Source organism: Triticum dicoccoides, unplaced genomic scaffold (assembly GCF_002162155.2).
Source record: "Triticum dicoccoides isolate Atlit2015 ecotype Zavitan unplaced genomic scaffold, WEW_v2.0 scaffold230739, whole genome shotgun sequence".
NCBI lineage: Eukaryota > Viridiplantae > Streptophyta > Magnoliopsida > Poales > Poaceae > Triticum > Triticum dicoccoides.
In genome coordinates, this window is record NW_021245645.1 from 1 (window position 1) to 2,255 (window position 2,255).

The window sequence follows — 2,255 nt, forward strand, 5'->3', positions numbered from 1 at the left end:
AAAAACCAGACGACCTAGCGCGCGGGCGCAAACAGACTTTTATCCATTTTCTGTCCGCTTTTGACCCATCCCCGACCCAAATTTGCGCCGCTTTTGGGGTGAAACGAACAGCGCGCGGACGGGCGGAACGCGCGCGCTTGTCCTCCCCTAGCCTGCCCATCAGTATCAGTGGCACAAAGCAAAAACCCCGCGCCCCATTTGGCGCCACCCCCGAAACCCTCCCACCCGCCCCCACCCTCCCCCATCCATGGCCGACGCCCCGCCCAATTCCGGTGGCCTGACCGTCAACCCGCCCGGAAAGGTGAAGAAGAAGGCGGCCAAGGGTCCAAGGAAGCCGCGGTCGGAATGCACGCTGGAGGAGCTCGCCAAGATGGACGCGGAATCGGCGAAGAAGAGAAATCGGAGGGCAGCCATCAAGGGCAAGACTGCCGCGGCCAAGTTCGCCGCCGAGCGTGATGCAGTGGAGGCCGCACGGCGTAAGGCCGAGGTCGACGAGAAGGAGGCCATCGTCAACAAAGCGCACGCCTCCTCATGCTTGGCCTTTGCCGTCCGGCGGGTTTCTCTAGTGCGCTGTCGGCCCGGCGAGCACAGGCTCATCAGTCGCTAGGCCTCAGCACTGCCCGTCGCCGACGTCATAGACCATGCCTATGTTGCCCGACTTTTCCTCGCCAAGGCACGATGGCCAGACCCATTTTTTGGGGTCGCCGGACGTTGGCGTGATCGCGCCATCCACCCCGCGTCCCTCGGCCGTCGTCGACCTCAACGTCACGCCGGGGTCCAGCAGCGGCAGCCAGCCGTCCGTCGAGATGCAAAGAAAGCAAGCACGGCCACCGTTTACAGGCACCATGCCGTCACTCCGCGTCCTGTTCGACGAAATTCCAAGACCAACGCCAACGGTAGACGACCCCTTCTACAACCAATTCATGGAGAATGTGATCTATGAGCGTGGGCATGCCGGTGCCTACGATCCCGACGAGACCCAAAGTCAGGATGTCCGCGCCCAGTACGTTGCCGATGAAGAGGCTCACGACCATGCTGACTACGACCATGGTGATTCATGTCATGAAGAAGATGACATCTATTTGCGAATGTGATGGTGATGAAGAAGAAGGCATTGGTATTGATATTGGGGGCAAGCCATTGTTCATTGACGAGCTCACCCAAAGAGCGGAAGCACAAAAGAGGAAGAAGAGCATTCACACGGGTTCATATTCACAAAAGGAGGACAAGTTGATTTGCCAATGTTGGATGGATATTTGCCAAGATCTGAGGACCGGCGCGCAACAAAAGGGCCTTGTTTTTTGGACGAGAGTCCACAAAACATTCCATGAAAGAAAGATGTTTGAGCCCTATCAAATTACGAGCGACCACAGCATCACCTCGATTCAAAAGAGGTGGTTGTTCATCCAAAAAGAGTGTAACAAGTATTGTGCCGCACTTGAGAGTGTTGAAGCACGGCCCGTGAGTGGTCTCGGCATTGGGGACATGGTATGCTCTCCTCATCTTAGTTCTTTTGTTGCTACGGCCATGAGACTTCGGCCTTGTATATGTTTGCATGTTCAATGGTTGTTGATCATCTGGTGTAGGCATTTCAATCTTTGGAAGCATTCAAGGCCCGACACAATGACAAGCCATTCACTCTTACGCATTGTTGGGTGATCATCAATAATTGCCCTAAGTTCAAGGATCAATACCATGAACTTCAAAGGAAGAGAGGCAAGAAGACGGCCGTGTAGGCCAGAGGTGGAGATGGTGAGGCGTTGAAGAGGCCGAGGGGCAAGACCAACTCCAAGGTGGATGACATACATGATGTGTCATCCATGGCCTTGCATGAGACTTTGCATGGCATGATGTCTCAAAAGGATTTGAGGGACGAGAAGAAGCGACAAAGCAAGGACGAGTAAATAAAGCAATACCTAGAGCTTCAAAGGAAGAAGCTTGAGATGGAGGAGGCGGCCAAGAAAAGGAAGATCGACATGGAGGAGGCGTCCCGGCAAAGGCAGCTCGACATCGAAGCCGCCAATGTCACGGCCAGGCAGAGGCAGCTCGACATCGAGGCCACCAATGCCGCAACCAAAGCAAAGGAGGTGGCCCTTGCGATCATGAGCGTGGACTTGACCAAGATGAGCGAGAAGATGAGGAACTGGTTCGAGGCCAGGCAGAAGGAGATGTTAGACGCCGATGGCCTGAACTAGGTCATTTGATCGGCCATGGCCGTTCTTTTTTGGAGGCTAGCATGGGTGCCGGCCGCTGGT

The 2,255-nt window shown here is 55.3% G+C and overlaps 1 pseudogene; it reads left to right on the plus strand.

The window, feature by feature from the left end:
* The first annotated feature begins 116 nt into the window (after positions 1-116).
* Positions 117-2,195, plus strand: LOC119345375 (annotated as a pseudogene).
* The last annotated feature ends 60 nt before the right edge of the window (positions 2,196-2,255 follow it).